The sequence below is a fragment of the Cricetulus griseus genome, chromosome X, assembly GCF_003668045.3.
Source record: "Cricetulus griseus strain 17A/GY chromosome X, alternate assembly CriGri-PICRH-1.0, whole genome shotgun sequence".
NCBI lineage: Eukaryota > Metazoa > Chordata > Mammalia > Rodentia > Cricetidae > Cricetulus > Cricetulus griseus.
In genome coordinates, this window is record NC_048604.1 from 81,839,564 (window position 1) to 81,862,778 (window position 23,215).

Genomic DNA, 23,215 nt, shown 5'->3' on the forward strand with positions numbered 1-23,215 from the left:
ATTCCATAGACATCTTAGGATGCTAGAACCAGTGCTTTTCAAGCCAACCTTGATGAAGTTATGGCAAATAAAGGCTAAGAAGAAAAGTCACCCGAGAAATTAAGATGATTAAATAGTTATACCCACCAGGCCTCTTAGAATGCAGTTAGCAGTGATTGTGAGCATTTGAAAGAAGCACATAGCCAATCACTGGCACATAATTCAAAATTTAATAATGGATCCAGCTCTTATTATCTGCTTTACAAATTTCAGATGTAGAAAATTGTATGAGTGAATATTTTTAAATGGCCAAAAGGCAATAAAAGGGAAAATTTCAAACAGAAAAGCCATGTATACCACAAATAACATTGTTAGCTTGACCCTTATGCAGTTTTGCCACATCCCAAGTTATATTGTTACCCATTTCTAGATATAGTTTGAGCCTCTCCTATGATCTTCAGACTAAAAATTTACTCACATTTTTACTCCTTACTATCAGGAGAACAAACATCCAATATATGAACAGGATAAGGGTTGGAAGGCTGAGTCAGGAGGATTACAGTCTTGAAGCTAGCAAATACTCAAGAGCAAGAGACTGTCTCATAAGACAAACCAGTGCTGAACTCACCATTACTAAATATCACGGTAGCTCAGTAGTTCTCAGATTCTCAGAGAAACATGCTAATTTTTATCATAGCAGGCAGAAAGAGATGCCAATCACATCTACTGAATAAAATCATATGCCTTCTATATTATAGAAACCTAAGTAAGATAACCAGTTTAGCTCATTAAATAAAAATTACTCATTTTATTTACACATATGATTTTTAAAAATTCAATCTCACAATTATCATTCAAAGCTTTTCTTAAGAAACATTTATATTGCAGGGCGTTGGTGGCACACGCCTTTAATCCTAACACTCGGGAGGCAGAGGTAGATGGATCTCTGTGAGTTTGAGGGCAGACTGGTCTCCAGAGTGAGTGCCAGGATAGGCTCCAAAGCTACACAGAGAAAACCTGTCTCGAAAAATCAAAAAAAAGAAACATTTATATTGATGTGAGTTATGAGAATGACATTATTTTGAGCCAAAAGAAAAACATAGCAAAGGAAAGTATCTCTTAATATTGTCATCAAATGTTCTTTCCATTACTTGCTTTTATTTCTCTCTCTCTCAAAAAAATCCTGTCTTATCTTTATTTCCAAATTATGATGTGCAATTCTGATAGATATTAGGGTGGTGGTTGTTTTTTCTTGTTTTGTTGTGAGGGAGCTTACTTATTGTTCTCTTGATTGTGATTTCCAGAGATGTTTCAATTCAAAAGGCTATGTACAGGCTCACTGATACAAATTTGTTTATCTGTTTTCTACTCCATACATTTTTTCCTTTGTATGATTGATTCAAGATTCTATACTGATTTCTAACATGTGGAAATGTATACCTAGTTTGTTGATTTTATTATTTTATGATGTTCCCATCTGAGACTATAACTCTTCATCTAGGCATTCTTTAGCTGCACTTTTATCTCTTTGGGCTTGTTATTCCTTAAAAAAATACTTTCTAGGCCCGGCGTTGGTGGTACACGCCTTTAATCCCAGCACTCGGGAGGCAGAGACAAGTGGATCTCTGTGAGGCCAGCCTGGTCAACAGAGTGAGTGCCAGGACAACCTCTAAAGCAATACAGAGAAGCCCTGTCTTGAAAAATCAAAAAAGAATTATAAATTCTAGACAGTTAACAACCACTTTCTGATTGGATTTCAGACTGAATTCATGAGATGGAATGCTCAAAACTGTCACTATTAAGGGACCCAAGAACCTGTAGATAGGTTGGCTATAGGCCCTAGGGGAAAACCTGTTACTTCTGTTAACTGCACATAGTATTAAAATGACTTATAATGACTAATTGCTGTACTCATGGGTCAGAGAATTTCTAAATCCTCATAAGAGAGACTTCTCCTTGTTATAGATGACAGTTAATACAGAGATGCACCACTGATCAAAGTACAGAGAATAGAAGATTATGGAGTGCTTAGTCCAAAATGGCATATGTATATCACACCTCTTTTCCCGAAGCTCAGTGATCTTTGAGGAATGGGGGTGGGCATAAAATTATAAGACTGGGCATGGTTGATAATATCAAGGAAACAGAACTTTCCAGGCACAGCAGGGTAGATGCACATAGGAACCCACAGGGATACAGAATATCTGTACAGACTGAAGACAGAAAAAATCCCATCATATAGAGAGAATGTGGGCACAAAATCCCATGACTAGGTGAGAAACTATTGTTGTTTGATAACTATAGTTAGGAGATTTAGTTTTCTTTGATGATATGGCACCTGTTAGGGGAGCACATAACAAAGCAGGCTCCATTCTGAAGACTGGCTGAGCAACACAAATTTAACTCAATGAAGGGAATAAAATAAAAGAAAAAAATCTCAAGTTGAGTGGGAAGAAATGAGAGAATGAAGAAGGTGGTAATGAGAGGAGTTGGGAAAGGGACAGTGACTATATTAAAATGCATTGTATGAAATCCTCAGAGAATTAATAAAAATAAATATTACCTAAGATGTATTTTCTAAGTTCTAATATCAAAATCTTTGTAAATGAAAACATATGATGAGATAAGTAGTCATTTTATGTTTGAAAGGAATGAAGACTCAGCAAGTATTGATTTCATGGTGTGTGTGGGGGTAAAGTTTGCTAATCACAGATAAATAATCAAGCATTTTCTGTTTGTTTACTAACAGTTGTTCACAAGAACTTTTAACAATTAACTTTTGGTATTATTACATTTTTCTTGTACTTCCACTGACTTTTATTTTATATATATTGAACCTATATTGGTAATGGTATATAAATCTAGTTTTACAACTTCCTGAATACATAATTTATTGTAAAGTTGTGTTGGTATTGTAAGGGAAAATGTCATGGAATATTAGTTCATAGACAGAAGCTTTGTTGTATTTGGTATTTTCATAGAATTTGTTTTTGTTTTTCCTTCAGATTTCATGTAACCTTGTGATTTTATGAAACTAAAAGAAATAATAGGAGTGGATGGGGGATAGATGAGAGATGGGAGGAGAGGAAAGAGGGAAAACTGGTCAGTATTTAAAATAAATGAAAAAAATTAAAGAAATATCTCCTCCCCAAAGTAAATAATATATGGTTGAATGTAGTAATTAGTTAAGTCTCGTAAGCTTTGTTTTTAAGATGTTTATTGGTATGTAAACTATTACATTTCATTATGAAAATTTTCAAGCAATATTTGTTTTTATTTATCCTTCCACTTCCTTTTCTCCCTACTCCCTTGCCCCTCTTGCTTCCTGGTAGCACTAGTAGCCTGCTTTTCATTTTCATGTCCCATGTGTCCTTTTGGCTCTCCCCTACATTCCTAAACACCAATTTTCCCCTCTTGTGTTCTACCTAGTTTCATAATTTATGCCCACTCTTACCTACTTATATACATCTGTATAAACATTAAAAGTTCTCTGACAACTACGGGGATAGTCACAAATCTGATCACAGGAGATGGCCAGTTCAGACTACATATCCACTTTCACTAGGAGTCTTGGTTTGGGTAATCCTTGCAGATTCATGGGAGTTTCCCTTGCATCTGGTTTCTACTTGACCCTGAAATGCTTCCTTTACAGTAATTTCTTTTAGTACTCTCTATCTCTCTCTCTTTCCATCCATCCCCCCAACCTGACCCTAATTACCATGCTCCCTGCCCCCCAGTCCACCCAGAAGATATCTTCTATTTCCCCTTCCCAGGGAGATCCAGGCATCCTGCCTTGGGCCCTCCTTGTTACCTAGCCTCTGGGTCTGTGGATTGTAACATGTTATCTTTTAATTTACAGTTAATAACCACTTATAAATGAGTACATACCATGCTTCTCTTTCTGGGTCTGGGTTACCTATATCAGGATGATTTTTTCTAGTTCTATCCATTTCCCTTCAAATTTCCTGATGTCATTGCTTTTAACATCTGAGTAATACTCCATTGTGTAAATGTACCACACTTTCTTTACCATTCTTCAGTTAAGGGGCATCTAGGTTGTTTCCAGATTCTGGCTATTATGAATAAAGCTGCTGTGAATTTGTGGTAAGAAGGAGCATCCTTTGTGTTTATGCCCAGGAGTGGTATAACTGGGTCTTGAAGTAGATTGCTTGCCAATTTTCTCAGAACCTGCCATATTGATTTCCAAAGTGTCTGTACAAGTTTGTACTCCAACCAGCAAAGGAGGAGTGCTCCCTTTGTTCCACATCCTCTCCAACATAATCTGTCATTTGTGTTTTTGATCTTAGCCATTCTGACAAGTATAAGATGGAATCTCAGAGTCATTTTGCTTTCTCATCAGAGAAACCTTTATCCAGTAACTAATGGAAACAGGTGCAGAAATGCACACACAGTCTAACATTAGACCAAGCTCAAGGAATCCTGCTGAAGAGAGGGAAGAAGGATTGTAGGATCCAGGGGTGTCAAGAACATCACAAGAAAAGCCACAGAACCAACTAACCTGGCTCATAGGAACCCACAGTTTCTGATTCAACAATCAGGGAGCCTCTACATATATGCGGCAGTTGTCTAGCTTGATGTACTTGTGATATTCCTAACAATGGGAGCAAAGGTTGTCCCCAATACCTTGGCTGGCTCTTGAGAACTTTTTCCTCATCAGTATCATTTGCCTTGCTCAGCCTTAATACAAGGAGAGGTGCTTAGTCTTCATGCAACATGATATGTCATGTTTTGTTGATATACATGGGAGGCCTTCCCCTTTCTGAACAGAAACAGAGAAGTGGATTGAGGGTAGGTGAAGGGGAGGGTAGAAGGGAGGGACAGAATGGGAGGAGAAAAGAGGGGGCAACTGAAACTGCAGTGATGTAAAATTAATAATAATAATAATAATAATAATAATAATAATAAAGATCCACTCTGTGAGATTTTCAGCCAGTCTGGTTTATATAGCAAGTTCTAGGGTAGCAAGGAATATAGAGAGGCCCAGAAAAGGTAAAAAAAGAAATTAGCATCCAGGAGCATGGGGAGATTGCTTAGTAGTTAGGAGTGCTCAGTGCTCTAGGACCCAGGTTCCATTCCCAAAAATGGCAGTTTACAACTTCCTGTAATTCTAGTTTCAGGGCTTCTGATGACTTCTTCAGGGCTCTTCAGACACCTGCATGCACATGGTACATATACATACACACAGACACTCACATATACACATAAAATAGAATTGAATCTTTAAAAAGCTAGGTTCCAAAAAGAAAACATGTCTTTGTTTTTCAAAATTGATCACCATCAAATTCATTTTACTTAACCAATACAATGTCAAAATTATGCCAAAAATTGGATAAAGATACAACAGAAAAAATACAAAGCAATTCCCCTCAATGTCACAGATGCAAAAATGCATCCAAAAATGTTTGATAACCAACTTTCAACAGTGTGGCTCCCGGACCATGAGCAAGTCATATGTATGTCCTGTATGTATGGTGTGGCCACACAAATGGGTATGAAATAAGATTGTAAATGCATGAATGTTAACAAAAGGAAATAGGTCTCTAGTCTCAAATGATGCATTAAAATGGTAATAATCACAGTCAATCACCTTTCAAAGGAAAAAGGAGGAATATAATATAGAAATGAGTACTTTGTATTGGAATGGATCTTCATTTGCTGATACAAATCTAAGTTCAATTTTGTCATATGTATATTTCTCCTCTGGTTTAGGTACAGATCTTTTAAAATGTAATACATAATTAAGTACAAATTGTATATAGTCACATATAATAGTCAAAACTTATATTAGTTATGTTTCCTAGATATACAGAGATGTATTTGAGATGGATAGATATTCTGGTCAATCTACATTCATTGGTCCAGTGTCTGCCCTTACCACATCTCCTATATAATCCAGAAGGTGGAGGCCTTCTGTATGAGGCATTGCTAGAATTCCTTTGCCTACAATTTCTCTTAATATGTCCTATTCTGCTACAGTTGAAACATCTAGGTTCCTGGTGCCTTCTTGCCCCCCTGTGGAAGGATCTTCCTACCCAAGTTCCTGGTTCATAGTAGTGATAGCATCTGGCCTCTTGGTGCCTATGTTGACCTCTGTAAGGTGCTTCTCCTTCCCAAGCCTCTGGTTCATTGCATTTAGAACATTTAACCTCCTGTTGCCATTTTAAATCTTTCAAGATTGCCTCTCCTACCCAAGCTCCTGTATCTTGTACATTATATTCGAGGTTGGCTGTATGCAAAACCCATTCCTCTAGTGGCACTGATCTGATCTTTAAAGGCAAAAGTATCCTTTTGCATATTGGGTTTGCATTTTCATAAGCTATAGTGTATATGATTGATTTTCTCATTTCTAGATCTGTCACCTGTAATTCTACTGCCCTAGTTAGTCTTTGTAAAAAGTCAGAGAACTCTTCTGTTGGTTCCTGTTATATATTAGTAAAAGTCTCCACTCTCCTGGCTCACAAATCTTGTCCCAGGCATTTAAGGCTGCTCTTCTGCATAAGAACAATATATGGTCATCATATTCAGCCTGAACCTGTGGGTCAGTATAAATACCCTCATCAAGAATCTTATCTTGGGGAACTTCATAACCTTTCTTTACTCCTTGAAGCTCAAGGGCTTTTTCTTCCTCCCTCCATTGAGCTCTCCACTGTATCTGAAACAAATTTTCAAGCACAGCAGATACTAGGTGTTCCCAGTCTGTGCATGTCACCCTGTTGAAAGTTGCCCGTGAATGTGATAATTGTTTTACACAAGGGCTATGGAGACCATATGAGACAACTGATTCCTTAATACCCTTGAGGTCTTTCAACTGTATGGGCTGCCATTGATATGCCATCTGCCCATGAGGATGCTTTTTAGAGGGTGGTTTTTCTATCATGGTTGCTGGGAACACCAGTGATGTACGCATAACAACCTTAGGAGACTTGCCCTGATGTTTGAGTGGAGTAGGTGCATCGGATTGGAGTGAGTCCGTTTCCAAGTAATCTCATGCTTTTAGCCTCGCTACCATAGTCTTACGAACAGTTTCAATTTCATGAATAATATGAAATTCCAGCATGTTAAAGAATCATTAAGTTTCCTTATTTCTTCATCTACATGTGCTTCTAAACCTCTAATATGCTCCTCTTAGATAGCATCTGAATGGCATGTAAATTGCTTTCCAGATATCCAATGCTAGACTCAAGCTTTTGACCTGTGGTAGTATATATGTCAGACATGGAGCAAATGGTCTCAGCCAAGTCAACAATCTTGTTCTGGTTATCAGCTATCCTTACATCTAAAGTCTCAGACACAGAACAGATTCTTGTTTCTATTTGGCTACAGATATGCTTCACTTTGTTATGGTCCTCAGACAGCCTAGCATCTAACACCTCGGACATGGAACAGATCTTTGTGTTTATTTGACCATAAATCTGCTGTTCATCCTCCTGAGTTACAGACAACTTTGCATTTAGTGCATCGGACATGGAACAAATATTTTTTTTTTCTATTTTGCCATAGATCTGTTTCACCTGCTTTAACAATGTGGCATGGCCACCCTGTGTATCCTCTACCTCTTTATGTAAATGTTTCACCTCTTGGAACTCAGATACTAAATTTTGTTGGCTGGCTTTTATTTCCTGTATCCAAGTGGTGAAACTGTCTCTGTCCCTGTTTCTCAAGCCTCTGGCTACAGAGATCACATGTATCATAATGCTGGCTGCTAATACAGCATACAGGCAGGCAACTGGCAAATCATGAACCTCCTCTAACATTGAATTCACGTAAGAAGCAAAGATATTACCAATAAAGACGAATGTTAAATTTTCTGCCATAATTTTACCTGGTGACTTCTACACCAGATGCAGTAACAGCTTTTGACCAGCAGGTGTCACAGGTGTTCAGCTAGTTGAATCTGAAACACTAGGACTCTGGGGACCGAATTAAGAACCGGTGGAAGACGGGTGGTCTTTTGGGTGCAGGGTTTGGGAAAAAAATCTACTAAAAGTACCAGGCAGGAACTGTGCTTGGTTGCAGGGTGGTAGCACAGTGTGTGCTCGGGAGCCAAGGACGCCGGCTCAGGTGACTGAAATCATGGTGTTGGCTGGAACAGGCAGCGGCAGCGGCCGTTCGTTGTGGCACAGCACTAGGCAGTAGTGCTGGTCCCAGTGAGGGCCCGGGGTTTCTGGGTACTGGCAGGCTGAGGTGGCACAGTGTTTGGTGGGCACTTGGCTGGGCAGGTGGCAGCAGGTAACATGCTTGTGCCATGTGGCTTCTGGGCTGGACTGGAGCATGCTAGAAGCGGCAGCGGAGGCTTTTACTCCCCTCAGTTTTTACTGGCGTGGGCAGGCCTGTGGAAAAGAACAACTCTCCCGGCCGGGTGTGCAACTTATTCTCTGCTTGAGTGGGCCAGCAGCTGGGTCAGTGTCCCAGTGGGACCCAAGTGTATTCCCCTAACAGGAAAAGACAAGGGCATAGGTTTCTACAGTTCTGACACTAAATAAAGCGAAATACCAATATGGAGTCAGGCATAGATACAAGGATATTTATTTAAGAATGCCCTACTTACTCAGAAGAGCCTAGCCAGCCGACAGGGAACAAGGTACGTAGAACAAGCCGAAGAAGGAGAAGAGAGGGCTCCCACATGCATGCCCCTCACTCTTAAACCTCCCTCATGTTACCCAGGTGGCCAGGCACATCTGTAACCAGCCCTGAGAAGGCATGGTTAGAGTGTCCCCTAAAGAGTCTATTATCATCGCTCTTGATTATTCACCAAAAGTAAGTGGTAAGACTGTTGCTGAAGCCATATTTTGGATGCAGAACACAGATAAAGCAAGCTAGAAGTAGACTGGAAACTTCCTTCTTTTTGGTTAGCTTTTATAGTGTTGGGAGGTGCTATACATGCTACCAATGGAGAAAAAATCATCAATGGCCTTTCCCAGCAGAGGCCTGCATACTACAACTCCTATATGCCAGCTGTAATATTCCCACTGGTGCAATTGCCACATGATTGATGTAGGGATAGCCAATCACTTTCTGATTGAATTGGAGGCCTACTCCATAGAAATGAATGCATGCTCAATTTAAAACCAAAACCAAAACCAAAAATCTATCCCATGCCTTAAAGGAAAATATACTACTAAAATTTTGCTAAGTGTACATGAAGCTAAGCTGTGTCACCAACATTTATGTTTATGTCCACAGATAGTGTTAACTCTAAGCCTGGGTCTGGAAAGCTCCTGTTTTAGAGAGAGCAATGATTAAGAAATTATAACTGGTCAAAATATTGAGAATAAGTGACTTTTCAGTGATGAGTACTTGTCCCTACAGTAGACAGCCAAATAACCTTCTTTAAACTCCATGGGACATCACAGGAACTTGGGCAGGAGGACTCAAAAAGCTAGAAGATGAAGAAGATTGATTGAGAGGATTTCTGATTATTATGAAACATTGTTTTCTAACTATGGTATGACTGGCACAACCATGAACACACAGTTGATGTGGCTATTTGTATAAGATCTACACATACATACACACACACATTCACAAGCTATAGGGGTCAGAGGGGAACCTGTTGGGAAGATAGGTGTCACCAAGAGTGGAATAAGGACAAGAGACTGTAATGGGGGATTAATATAATCATGACATATTCTATATCAAATCAGCAGAAATTTAAGGTTCTTTTCACATAGCAAGCAAAGAGCTATTCAATATTAATTATATCATAGTTTCACTACAATTTAAAAGGCTTTTCCACCTGGTTTCTTCAATTAACACATAAGAAAACAGTGCAAACAAATGAACTAGAAGCCAATATTATTAAAAAGAACAAATTTCTACAAAAGATGTTGAGATTTCTATTAAGGTAAAAGGCACAATTGAAACCGCTGCTTGATACATGGCAACAGCCATGTATAGGAGAAAAATCTCCTGTGTGGGTTGTTATTGTTAACACTTTAACACTGAGTCTTGTTTTATTGCCCAGGCTGCCTGCAAACTGGCCATTCTTGTGTCTCAGCCTCTTGATTACTTGGATTTCAGACGTGCACTGCCAACCCTACACCTGGTTTACACAGGAGAGTAGAATCAACCTTAAACCTAGCCACATGTGACACATGGAAAGTCAAGGAGCTATTTCAGTTACTTGGGGTGTTTTAGCAGTATATTTTGCTTTCCTGGTGTAGAAATTTGGTGCACTGAATTGTCAAAAGCTTCTGCAATCTTTCACCACATGGATTCTACTCCAAGGAAAATGTGGCAGAAGGGGCTCACAGCTAGAGTTACTATCAAAAGCTAGGCAAGCAGAGAAGTATTTATGCTACTATAGCATTTTGCAATTTTAGAACATAATGGCACCTTTAGGCCAAATGTTATATCCTGCAGTTCGAATTGAGTGCCCTAACTTTCCCCCATACTGCAGATATCTTTGCAGCTTTCTAAACTCTCCAAGAGAGTCCAATATTTTCTTTGTCTGTGGCACCTTTACATTTCTTCGTTAATTTTTATGAGTTTTTAATTAATTAATTAATTTTTCCTAGCAAAATCAGTTTCTGCTCAATCCCTCCTCTCCTTCTAGTCCCTGTCCCATCCTCCCCCCAAGAATTACCTCTACCTTCCATCCAGAAAAGTGCAGGCCGTCCCTGTATGTTAGTCAGCCAAGGGAAATCAAGTTGCTGCAAGACTAGGTACCTCCTGTCTTATTAAGGCTGGAATGGGCAACCCAGCAGGAGAAAAGGGTTCACATGAGAAGGCAACAGAGTCAGAGACAGACTCTGCTCCCTTTGCCAGCAAACCAAAGAAGGCCAAACTACACAACTTTAAAATATTGCTGAGGACCTAGGTCCATCTCATGTACGTTATCTGGCTGGCGGTTCAGTCTTTGTGAGCTTATGAGACCAGGTTAATTGATTCTGTGGTTTTCTTCCAGTGTCCCTGACCCCTCTGGATCCCATAATCCTTTCTTCCCCTCTTCCACAGAATTCCCCAAGGTCTGCCTAATGTTTGACTGTGGGTCTATCTATCTATTTCCATCAGTTTCTTAGTGAAGTCTCTCTGATTAAAATTGAGCTAGGCAACAGTCTATGAGTATAGAAATATCAACAGGATTCATTTCACTGAATTTTTAAACTGCCATAATGGGGTGGTCCTTCTATGTATATGTTTGTCTTATTGGGTGATAAATGAGTACTGTTGGCCAATAGGAAAGCAAGATAGGTGGGACTAGGAATCGAGGAGGATTCTGGGAAATGTAGTAAGATATCTAGGCAGGAAGTGACATAACAGGCAGACTCAGAATTTAGGCAAGGACAAGCAGTAAGTGGTTCTTTTGTGCTTCTTCTTTCCCTTGCTCTTCCTCCTGCTCTCCTCTCTCTGGAGTTGCCATGTAAGCCTGGGAAGACAGGACACTTGACGCCAGCATCCTCTAAGATAAGTCTCATAAAATATATAGATTTATGATAATTAAGACTGAGCTAGCAGATGAGAATTCCTAGTCATTGGCCAAGCAGCATTTGTACCTAAAATAAGTCTCTATGTGTTACTTGGGACTTTAACATGGTGGCAGGGCTCGGGTGAATGGCAAGCCCAGGTGGCTGGTCAAAATCGCCCATGTAGTGGTGGTGCTCGGGCGTATGGAGTAAAGACTTTTTATAGCATTGCCAGTCATGTTCTATCCTAGATCTCTGGACTGTCCAGAATCTGGGTCTTTGCCCTCCAGGCATTTTTGGATTGGGCTTCCTCTCCCAGAATGTGTCACAAGCTGAACCAGTCATTGGTGGGCCACTCCCATATTTTCTGTGCTGCCCTTGTCCCAGCATAATTTGTGGGCAGCATAGACTGTATGTTGAAAGTCATGTGGCTGGGTTGGGGCCCCAATCCCTCCACTAGAAGTCTTGCCTGGTTAAAGAAGATGGTTGGTTCAGGCTTCATATCTCACAGGAGCTTTATTTAGGGTCACCCTCATAGATTCCTGGGGGTTTCCATTGCACTAGGTTTCTAGCTCATCTCAGGGATGGTCCTGATTCCAGTTGTCTTTTCCAGTACTCTCTTCCTCCGTCCTCCCCCTATGTGATCCCTGTTGTTTCCGTGACAATCCTGCCATCTAGACACCTCCCCCAAGTACTTATAATGTCTGTGTTCTTTCTTCTTCCCAGTGAAATTCATGTGTCTCCCCTTTGAGCCTTCCTTGTTACTTAGCTTCTTTGAGTCCGAGGATTGTAACATGGTTATTTACTTTTACAAATGATATCCATCTATAAGTGAGCAAGCACACACCATATTTGTCTTTCTGGGTCTGTGTTATCTCACTCAGGATGATCTTTTCTAGTACCATCCATTTGTCTTAAGATTTCATGATGTCATTGTTTTTAGCAGTGAATAGTACTCCATTGTGTAAATATACCACATTTTCTTTATCCATTCTTCGTTGCAGCAACATCTATGTTGCTTCCAGTTTCTGGCTATTAGGAATAAAGATGCTATAAATATAGTGGAGAAAGTGTCTTTGTGATATTATAAAGTGTCCTTTGGGTACATGCCCAGGAGTAGTATAGCTGGATTTTGGGGTAAATAGATTCCTAATATTGTTGGAAACTGCTATATTAATTTCCAAACTAGCTGTACAAGTTTGAACTCCCACCAGCATTGGAGGAGAGTTCTTCTTACTTTACATTCTCCCCAGCATGAGCTGTCACTTGTGTTTTTTATCTTAGCTATTGTGACAGGTTCAAGATTGAATCTTGGAGTCGTTTTGATTTGCATTTCCCTGATGGCTAAGGATGCTGAACATTTAAGTGTTTCTCAGTCACCAATTGTATTCTGTTGGTGATACTTGCACCTGTAGTTCCTGCTTGCTTACCCAGATTTTAAATTTCTACAATTCCCTCTATTTGCTTTTTGTTTGTTTGCTTGTTTTTATTGTTTCTATTTCCATTTTCAGGTCTTGGGCAGTTTTCTTCACCTATTTGTTTTTTTTCTGGGTAATCAGTAAAGGATTTATTGATTTTCTCTAATTCTTTGTATTTTCCTCATTTTTTCTTTAAGGGATTTTTTCATTTCCTCTTTAAGGATCTCCATCATCTTTGTAAAGTGGGTTTTAAGGTCATTTTTCTTGTGCTTTGACTGCATTGGAATGTTCAGGTCTTGCTGTCGTAGGATATCTGGGCTTTGGGGGTGCCATATTGTCCTTCCTGCTATTGATTTTGTCCTTACACTGGCATTTAGGCATCTGGGTTTGGGCTGATTATAGGTCTGGATATGGGTTCCTGAGTTTGTCTTTGTTGGATGGGTGGTTTTTCTCTTGGTTTCTGTTTCTTCTCCCTTGTTTCTAAGTGGGCAGAGGTTCTGGTAACTAGCAAGTCTTCAGGTCCAGTAGTATGTCTCCAGTGGGTTTTTTGGGGCCTGAAAGACCTCTGGGGTTTTGGGTTCCAAATAACTGTGTTGTCTCTAGGATTCTGGATACCAGCTTGGTCACTGGGATTCCTAGTGCCGTGTGACCTCCAAAACAGCAGAAATGTTCTACTGAGGTTTCAGGCTGGGATATGGAGCTCAGAGGAGGGGTTATAGTTGGAGGTTGTTTAACCAGCTGCTGGGAGTGTTTTACCTTGGGTCAATAGTAGTGGCCTGGTCTCAGGTAAAACAGAAGACTTCTGCCAAAGCTTTTTGCCAGAATATGGAACCCAGGGGAAGGGGTACATTCTGGTGTTGTTTTGTAAGCTTTCAGGGATAATAGTAGATGGTGAAATGATGCCCTACCCAGGATCCCCAGGACCAGTGTTGGCCTCCAGTAAAGTAGCTGGAGGTGTGGGCTTGAATATGGAGGTTCAGGGGTAGGACATGTTGTTGAGGATATTGGACATGCTTTAAGGAGGTTTAGCCAGCAGTGGACAGTGTCTTACATTCTCTCCAGTACTTTGTTTGATGTGGTGCACTTGGTCAGAATAATCATGCTAATAGTTCTATTTGTTAAATAGTTTTGATGAAACTACTTAGCTAATACTAATATCCTGATCACTTAGCTGCATGAAAAACTAGTACACATAACTTGAAAAAAAAGTAACATTTAATTTTATTATGTTGCAATGTTAAGGAACAAGTCTAGGGTCTTGGACATGTTAAGCAAGTACTCCACTACTGAACCACAACCCCATCATTTCATTTTAAATATTCACAATTGTTTACTAGGAATCTCTGAAGACACCCACTCTACTGGAGGCCATGCTGGTATTAAGAACCCCAGGTAACTGGAACCCCAGAGACCACACCAGTATGCAGAACCCCAGAGGCCCTACCAGTTCTCAGAACCCCAGAAGCAAATAGAGCACCCAAATCCCCAGAGGCCTTGTAGACCACCAAAAATCCAGCAGAGACACACTATTTGACCTGAAGATTTTCTGGTCACCAGAACCACAGGCCACTCAGGCCAGAAAACCAGAGAGGAAATAGAAAGCAAGGGGGAGGGGGGAAACATTCACAAAGCATCCATCCAACAAAGATAAACTCAGAAACATGCATCTAAACTACTAATAACCCCAAACCCAGATGACTAGAGGCCGGCATAAGAACACAGTGAGCAATACCCAGAGGAATATGGCACCACTGGGTATACTACTAGAGCAAGCCGTGGATATTCCAGCACAGTGGAAGCACAAAAAATGACCTTAAATACAATCTTATGAAGATGACAGAGACCCTTAAAGAGGAAATTAGTAAATCCCTTAAAGAAATCCAAGTAAACACAAACAAACAGATGAAGGAAGCAAGTAAAACTCTTGAAAACCTGAAATGGAAACAGAAACAATAAAGAAAACACAAACTGAGGGAATCCTGGAGATGGAAAAGAATAGGTAGGTGAGCAGTAACTATAGATGCAAGTATCACCAACAGAATATAAGAGATGGGAGAGAGAATCTCAGGCATAGAAGATACAATAAAAGAAATTGATATATAAGTCAAAGAAAATGTAAAAATCTAAAAAAAAAAAATCCTGAAACAAAACATCCAGGAGCTCTGGGACACTATGAAGAGACCAAACTTAAGCTAATGGAAGAAATAGAAGAATCCCAGCTCAAAGGACCAGAAAATATTTTCAACAAAATCATAGAAGAAAACTGTCTTAACCTAAAAAGGGACATGCCTATAAAGGTACAAGAAATTTATAGAACACCAAATAGATTGGACCTGAAAAAGTCCCCCTACAACATAATAATCAAAACACTAAAAATACAGAATAAGGAAAATTAAAAGCTGCAAGAGAAAATGGCCAAATAATATATAAAGTAGACCTGTTAGGGTAACACATGACTTCTCAATAGAGACACTAAAAGCCAGAAGGGCCTGGACAGATGTCTTGCAGAATCTAAGAAACCACAGATCCCAGCCCAGATTACTATATCCAGCAAAACTTTCAATCACTATAGATGGAGAAAACAATATATTGATGTGGGATGTCCTTCTGTATGCTGCAAATATATATTGCCTTTATTGGTTGATGAATAAATTTGATTTGGCCTAAGACAGGCCAGAATATAGCTAGGTGGGAAATCCAAGCAGATATATAGGGAGAAAGAAGGGAAAGTTGAGAAAAGAAGTCAGCAGCTACAGAAGAAGCAAGACATGTAGAAAATGAGATAACACCACAGTCATGTGGCAATACATAGATTAATATAAATGGATTGATTTGTATATAAGAGCTAGCTAGTAATAACCCTGAGCCATCTGCCAAATAATTATAATATTAAGACTCCTAGTAATTATTTTATAAATGGCTGCAGGAATGGCACCTGCGACAGAAAAGCTCTGCCTATAAAATATTCCATGACAAAGTCAGATTTAAACAATATCTATCCACAAATCCAGTCCTACAGAAGGTGATAGAAGTATACCTATGAAAACACAGGAAATAATCTCATACCAGCAAATGGAATGGATGCAAAAACTTAATCCTGTATATGATATGTGCTGGGATAAGGGTGCTACAGAGATTGTTGGAGTGGCCAACAAATGACTTGTCTAGCCTGAGACCCATGCCAAGAAAATGAGCTTACCCCTGATACTTCCTGGTGTACCAGGACTCAGAGGCTGGATGCTCCAGAGATCTAAGAAATAAAAACTACTGGTGAAAAAAATTACAGTGCAATGATGCCTAATGATATTCTGCTATACTTATAGATTTGTGCCTAGCCCATGTGTCTTCAGAGAGACTTCATCCAGAAACTGATGGAAATAGAGGTGGAGACCCACAGTCAAACATTAGGTCGAGCGCAGGAAATCCTATGGAAGAGGTGGAAGATGGATTGTAGGAGCTAATGCTGTCAAGAACATCACAAGAAAACCCACAGAATCAACTAACCTGGGATCATAGGAGCTCATAGAGACTGAATCCATAACCAGAGATCTGCATGGGCCAGAGCTAGGCCCTCTGCATATATGTGACAGTTGTATAGCTTGGTCTCTTGTAGGATTGCTAACAGTGAAAACAGGAGCTATACTTAATGCTTTGGTTGGCTTTTGGGATCCTATTCCTCATACTGGGTTGCCTTATACAGCCTTAATACAAGGGGAGGTGCTTAGTCTTACTGCAACTTGGCACACCAAACTTTTCTGACATCCATTGGAGGCCTGCCCTTTTTGAGTAGAAACAGAGGAGGACTGAATGGGAGAGGGGCAGAGGGGAGTTTTATGGTAGGGACTGGTAGGAGAGGAGGGAGGGGAAACTGAGGTTGGGATGTAAAATAAAGGAATGAATTAGCTAAAAACTTGTTTGAAGTGACACTAGCCCACTGAAGCATGTGGCTGTGGCAGGCCTTGCTCTTCTCTCCCAATTCCTTCTGCCTTGCTAAAAAACAAACAAACAAAACAAAACAAAAAGTTAGATTATATCCCTAAAGTTAGCCACCAAGGTCTATTCCCTTATTTGGCCACTACCTCCTCCTGAGGTTGACTACCAAAGTCCAGCAATCGGAATCCCCCTTCTTACCTAAGTAACATGCCCAATTAAAACTAAACACCTCATCCTAACTGAGGGTTTCCTATGTGCCTATGTGCCATATCTGTCTCCTCTGTTATCCACAGGCAGTCCTTTGTCCCTCATGGAACAAATAGCTCTGTCCTCTTTCTGTTGTCCCCTTCCCCTCTCCCTCTCCCCTGTGTTTTTACCACCACTTCCGAGCCCATTTTCACACAGACCTCCCCTTTTCCCCCTCTTGAGAATTACACTGCAAGGCCATTTGCTGCTATTTTCTGCCTGAGTCAGAAAGCAGCCACTTTTGCTTTGCTTCACCACTTAAAGGATCTCTCTGTGAAAACGGGTGTTTTGGCTGTGGTTTGTGCCTAACCCGGGGTCCAAGAAGGAGGCTCTGCTGTGTGGGAGTCCCTTTCAGAGTTGCCATGGTAATATTGTCTCTTCACAGCAATAAAACAGTGACCAAGACACTCATGATCCTCCTGCTCTACCTTCATGAGTCCTGGGATTACAAGTATGTACAGACTCAGTTGTAACTTTACATTCTAAGCCTCACAATGTATCCACATGGCCTCTAGTCAACTAGACCTATTCAGATATGGAAAGTCCTTGGCTTCAGAATCATTTGCCTTGTTTTATGCCCTAAAGCATCACTATCCTGACTACTGCATAATTTATTTTTAAATCAATAACAGCTGTGTTGTCAACAATATACACCTATCTGTAATCACATCTTTAATAGTTTACAGCAGGAAAGAGTTTCCAATCTTATGAACAACTAAATATCTTTTTAGAAACTCTTCAGGAATAATTATCCAAATTAAACTTACTTTGACCATTTTCATGCAGAATCAACAATTACATGTAAGATGAACACACACATACACACACTCACTCACACACACTCACACACTCATTTCCACTAATAGTCACTGACTATATATAGCTTTCATCTTCTGCTGTATACTTGTGTACTTACTGGGTTCCTTTGAAACTAAGGAGCCAGAGAGGTTGGTACGCTCCTGTATTCCCATAACTGTAGAGGTTGAGACAGAAGGATCCCAAGTTTCAGGCCAGCACATACTACATGGTGAGTTCTAAGCCACCCCTAGGTTACTAGAGGTTACTAGTTAGACCTGACCTTGTTTATGAAAACAAAGCAAAAAAAAAACATAATTGATGCTTCCTTCATTGCTTTACTTTTCTTGGTATCTGGAAACGACTGTTACAAATATTAAATTCACATATATAAATTGTCAGTTTACCCTGTACAGACTTTTACTTTGGAAAATATAGTATAATTTTTGTGTTGAATTATTGTTTTCTTGTTGTATAATTTTTTATTTTTATTTTTTTCTACTTTTGATTTTGAGACTGACTTTCATTATGTGCTCTGGCTGACCTGGAACTCACTATGTAGACCAGACTAGCCTTGAACGTACAATTTTGTTTTCTGAGTACTGGAATTAAAAGGCTCATGCTACTATGACTCACGTATTTTTCTATTTTTATTAAACAATTACATATTTGTAGTTAAACAAGTCAGTTCTTCAAAATCCTGGGCAAGCTTTTTGAAATTCTTAACAAGTAATCTTACTTTCTAAAAGTCTTGTCCATATATGTTCAAGTAATAAGAGGAGGCTAAAATCTCATAGCTGATAGCTGTGTCATATATGTGTGTATTTTAAGGCAGTCATTTTTATTCTCATATCTCTACAAAAACACTTAGGTTGAGACATGCTAAATGTCTCTGTAAGACTAAGCAGCTAACAAATTGCAAAACCAGGAATTTAACTCAGGATTATAACCAGTTTAAAATGAGAAAGCTTTTATTGCCTTCATTATGCTGTAATGCTTCACAATCTATGATTACTATACAAGAGTTTAAATATTTAGAATGAATTTCACAGAAGCATATCAATTCCTTTCCAGGTGTTTTGCATTAACCTTATGCACAGTCATCTTTTATTCATTATTTGATTCAACAAATATTTATCAAGTGCCTAATATATACCAGTCATTTCTCAAGGAGCTATATGGTGGCAATCCAAAGTCTCTATTCTTACTGACTTCTAATAGAAAAGGTAGAAATAACACAAAAACATAAAAGATAATATGGCATAAGGTAACTAAAAAAAAAAAGAAGTCACAGTTTCAGTGTGTTAAGTGCTATGTGGGGTCAAATTAGGATCTATAAATAACTATGGATGATGGAGATGCCTATAAACATCACCTTTTTAGATAAAGACATAAAATAATATACTTTTAACTGTACTCAGCTGAGCCAAACTCCTGGAATCCAGTTGTAGAGAGGGAGGAGTAATGAGCAATGGAATCAAGACCAGGCTGGTGAAACCCACAGAAACAGCTAACCTGAACAAGGGAGCTCATGGTCCCCAGACTGACAGCTGGGAAACCAGCACAGGACTGAATGTGGGTGTTAGTTAGGAGGTCTGGGCAGTCTATGGGGCCTCTGGTCATGGAACACTATTTATCCCTAGAGCATGAATGGAATTTGGGAGCCCATTCCCCATATAGGGATACTCTCTCAGCCTAGACACATGGGGGAGGGTCTAGGCCCTGATCCAAATGATATGACAGATTTTGTAGATTCCCCCATGGAAGGCCTCACCCTCTCTGGGGAGCCGAAAGGGGGATGGGATGGGAGGTTGGTCCGGGGATTGGGAGGATGGGAGGGCGAGGGAACTGGGATTGGTATGTAAAATAAGATTGTTTCTAATTTAAATAAAATAATCTAAGCCGGGCGTTGGTGGCATGTGCCTTTAATCCCAGTAACCTGGAGGTAGAGGCAGGCAGATCTCTGTGAGTTCGAGACCAGTCTGGTCTACAGAGTAAGTTCCAGAACAGGCTCCAAAACAATACAGAGAAAACCTATCTCAAAAAAATATAGGAAAAACAACAGATACTAATTGGTGTGATACTAAGAAATAATCAATGAAAGACACTGGGAAAGGACAATGATTTTGAATAATGAGTTTAGAGATCTTTGAACCAAGAGCCTTTCATATGCTAGACAGGTACTCTATAAGTGAGATACATTTCCTAGCCCTAAAGATATTTACTCTCCAAATTTAAAACTGTCTTGCCCACGTGTCTTAAAATGTGATTCACTTTAATAAAAAGTGCGGTTTTTCCTACTTCTATTCTAAATGACAGACCTCTGAAGAGCAACACATTTTTCTTTTCCTGTTTGTCTTTCCTTAATATTCTTATTATTAGTACACAAAATACATATGAATTAAACATTAGTCTCATTATGAGTGGGTTTAAAGGAGATCAGTAAGGAAAGAAACAAAAATATATAACCCTGCCTGCCACTGTAGAGGAAATGAGAATGAAGACAATTCAAGTGTTAATGTTGTTTATTGAGATAATATGCCAAAGTCATCAAAATTTTTGTATCCTAAAGTTAACTCCCATGCATTCAAAGTCAATATATCTTCAAGGTTTGGTATGTGAATTGAACTGATTATTAGGTCTTTGGAGTCCGTCATATGTGAAGGCATCACAATTATACATGACTTATAAATTCACTGGAATAATTGAATAATATTGCTCCTGGAAAATGGAAAGGATAATGAGAAAAGCAATACATACAAAGGCAAAAAGAGTGTCATTTTTAAGAGGAAGACCCTCACTCTCTCCAATCCCATAAAGAAACTGGAAATATTAATTATTCCTCATATTTCTCCATTCTTTAAAATGAGCAAACAGAGCTTTCCTGCTACCTCATCAGCCAATCATTGGATAAGAAGGTGGTATAAGATATAATGTTTCAGGAATTCTAGTTTCCTTCTAGCAGTGCTTTGAAATAGGCCATGGGTAGAGCGATCACAAAACAAGCAACAGCAAAACTAAAGGTAGGCCTATATGCAGCAGTTTTCTCAGAGATTTGAATATCCTGTCACCCAGGAAAGCTCATGAAGTCAGAGGGTAAACAACCCAAAATAGGTCAGGAACTCCCTGAAACTGACCAGATTCACTAGGCTCCTCTTTCCTAAGAGTAAACAATAATATTGATAGTAGACACTCTTAGATAACCCAAGTTATAAAGAATATTCTGAGACTAGACCAGCTGCCTGGAAGAAGCAGGAAAAAAATTTAAAAAAACAAGCAACCGGGAAGAGGTTTTGACCAACTGAGTTACTTGTGAAGGACACCCACTAACCTATTCAGCTGCTGGGAGGCTTTTCAGTGTGCTCCAGGTTCCCAGTTTGTGTGAGCCATCACCCCAGCTGAAGTGGGTTTTAATGATGCAGCTGTCTTTGAGTCATTGCTGTTCTTGTGAGTAACCCCTCGCTCATACTCGTATAATTAACCTCAACAAAACTCATTGGTTTGGGGCTGGAGAGATGGCTCAGTGGTTAAGAGCACTGGCTGCTTTTCAGAGGACCCAGGTTCAATTCCCAGTTGGTATCTCACAACTGTCTGTAACTCCTGTTCCAGGGCAGCCAACACCCTCATACAGACATACATGCAGGCAAAATACCAATGTACATAAAATAAAAATAAATAAGTTCTTAAAAGCTCATTGGTTCATTAAATTAAACTTTGGTGATATCCATAATTCCGGTCTATTGTAGGCTCCCTATCTGGGGTGGATAGGTGTGTGTTGCACCTCCTCATGGAAAGTCTTGTCACATAAGAGAGTCATGGGAACACATACTAAGTGAAGGAGGGAATTGGGATACAGCATCACTAGTATCTTTCATATAACCTCTCTCTTTTTAAAAGGTTTTGTTTTATTTTGTCGTGTGTGTGTGTGTGTGTGTGTGTGTGTGTGTGTGTGTGTGTGTGTGTGTGTGTGTGTGTATGTGTGTGTGTACACATGCATATATCTGCATGTATGTGCAGTCTCTATGGAGGCCAGAAAAAGGCAACACTGTCTGGAGCTACAGACAGTTGCCAGCTGTTATGTGGGTTCTGGGATTTGAACTTGAGTCATCTGCAAGAGCAGCTCTTAAATATTTTGCTCTTAATTATTAATCTGTTTCTCTATCCCCTAAGATTTTATTTTATTTTAAATTATGTATGCATGTGTGTCTGTATAAGGGTTATGTGTATGTAATTGTAGGTGCCTACAGAGGCCAGAAGAGGGCAGAAGATCTAAAACTGAAGTGAGCCACCAAAAAATGGGTGCTGGGAAACTGAACTCAGGTGCTTTTAAACAGTAGCAAGCACTTTCTGGATCAGCACATAGACTTTTCTTAAGGAAGTCACACTATCTTGATGATTTAATTCCAGCTTCCCTACACTGCTCCTATTGCTTCTTGTTTCTGGCCCACTTCTAAGTAATTTGCTATGGAGATAGTATAGGACATAGGGCTTAAATATCCCTTACCACATCAATACAATTCTAACTTCTAGCAGTATCCTTGCCTTAAACAACATTAGCATTTCCTGAAGAAACCTCTGAGGGGTTATATCCCTTCTGCCATTGCCTGCACAGGAGGCATGGCCTAAAGTCATTGCTAGATAATGCCACAATACTTGAGAAGATAGTTTGTCACCACTCTTTCTATACTGTGTATCTTTCCAACATCTATGGCTGGTTAAACAGTAACTTCACCCTCTTCTGTTCAACAATAGCTTGTAAAAGGTTTTAAGTCTGGTTTAATGCTACTTCTGCCGATCAGACACTCACATGATGTCTTCTCTAGTCTATAGTTTAAGTATCTGCCCGGTACTTTTGCCTGAAGTATAATCTCATTCCATTCTAATGGTTCCACAAAGAAAAAAAAAAGTAAATTGCTTTTTCCCTCCGGAATTAAAAATTTAAAAGCTCTGTCTCCTTCTCTAATGTTCTTGCCATTCCACATGGAGTTGTTTCATCAATATCTCAGGGTACCAAACTCTGTCACCCATGCCTTGTGCTTCACAGCTGGAACCTTTCTTATAAGTAGACTGTCTCATTTCTCAGAAAACATTCCAGAGCTATGGAACTTCTATTCACAATTTGTCATTACTGTGAGTGTATATATTATATCCATTTCTAAAAATTCATATAGTATGCAGAATTTGGTGACATTTTTTCAACCATAGTCTGTTATCTGGCATAAAATTAGAGACTTTCTACAGCAGCACTCAGGAAAGAAAGGAGCCATTCTATAAGGAAAATGTATAACTAAAAATAATATGAAAAAAGAAATGTCTTACATAAAACTTCCAGTGGAATCAAGAGTCTATTATTAGAAATATCCAGCCATGGATAGATTGATAAATTTAGATATATTGATAGATTATTTATAGCATATA

General features: G+C 39.4%; 1 protein-coding gene across 6 annotated transcripts in view; it reads left to right on the plus strand.

Moving 5' to 3' along the window:
• LOC103164139 (melanoma-associated antigen B4) overlaps positions 1 to 23,215 on the plus strand; it is an 84,953-nt gene that overhangs the window by 10,551 nt on the left and 51,187 nt on the right. The window contains exons 3-4 of one of the 6 annotated variants that reach the window (XR_004771450.1): positions 14,161 to 14,215; positions 16,147 to 18,429. The exons of 3 other annotated variants lie outside the window; for them this stretch is intronic. The gene's annotated coding sequence lies outside the window, so the exon portion shown is untranslated. Of the gene's footprint in view, positions 1 to 14,160; positions 14,961 to 16,146; positions 18,430 to 23,215 lie in introns of those variants that run through there. 2 more of the 6 variants (XR_003488334.2, XR_003488335.2) reach the window with 2 other exon arrangements.